The sequence below is a fragment of the Aplysia californica genome, unplaced genomic scaffold (assembly GCF_000002075.1).
Source record: "Aplysia californica isolate F4 #8 unplaced genomic scaffold, AplCal3.0 scaffold01063, whole genome shotgun sequence".
In the NCBI taxonomy this organism is placed as follows: domain Eukaryota; kingdom Metazoa; phylum Mollusca; class Gastropoda; order Aplysiida; family Aplysiidae; genus Aplysia; species Aplysia californica.
Window position 1 is genome coordinate 72094 of NW_004798333.1, and position 1220 is coordinate 73313.

A 1220-nucleotide genomic window follows, 5' to 3' on the forward strand; every position below is an offset into this window, starting at 1 on the left:
AGTCACAAACTGAACATCGTGAGGGTACCAAAAGTTCGAACGCTTGTTGACTCATAACTGAGTTGTCGGTGCACCCAGGCTGCTCGTCAATGACACCGCCAGGACACATTGGTTGATTTATTTACATATTCATTCTTGTTGGGTCACAGCTTCACATTCTGGCATACACTTTTTGAAATCTTCTCCAGACTTGATGGCTGAGCAAGTATCAGGTCCAATGAGATTTTCCGGCCGGTCTTTGGGAACTTCTCGTTTCTGAGAATTTCACTATTCTCAGAATTTCTGCTTCCGCTAATTGTTACGATTGTAACATTTTATCTTTTCAAATATTGCTGAAATGAAGGGAAAAAATACCGCGAAATAATATCTTTTGCTACATAGAAGCTCCATAGAGTCGACTTAATTAATTAGGTTTGAACTGCATATTAATTTCCTTTTAGGAATCAGCATTACGAGTTTTAAAAATGAACAACTTTTCAACTACACCAACCAAATATTTAACCAAAGAAAACTGTTTAGATATTACAAAACCTGGTTAGTTATATTATTTCAGAAATTGTCCTAAATTAATACTCAATGAAGAATTATTGTCATTTTCATGTGCGTGAGACGATATTGCTTACCTGCATTGTTATTTCCCTAAACTGAAATTAAAATTTCTAAGACAAATGTGTGGTGTGTTAGTAAAACGAGTTACTCCTCAGGTTTCAGCCGTGAGGAAATTGATACATCAACTTTATAGGTGGAGTTTGTACAATTTGTAAGTTTGGAATAATAAAACACACGGTAGACTTGAACAAAGGGCATCAATTGAAAATCCATAAATCTGACCTCAGTGTCGATTTTCGGCTACTATCCCCATTTCCTGGATTGTGAGAAGTAACTCATTTTGTCAGCACGCTTCACATATTAGGATCATATATTTTTTTAAAGACAAAATAAGATCACCGTGATATTTTGTGAAGCATCTAGTCTAGCTGTCCTTTGAACCACAGCATCTACAGTTAGTCCTAAAGACAAAATTCTAAATGAAAATAAATCAAATGTTATCATCATCATCGTCTAGCATCAAATCTGAGACAGACATCGGTTATAATGGTTTGTTGTTGATTACTAAGTTCGAATGACCTTGACACTTGGAAGTGTGGATGTTTAAGGTGGTTTCCCTGCTTGAGACGCGAGGCTGCAACGGGCTTTAACAAAAAAGAGAAAAAAAAAAA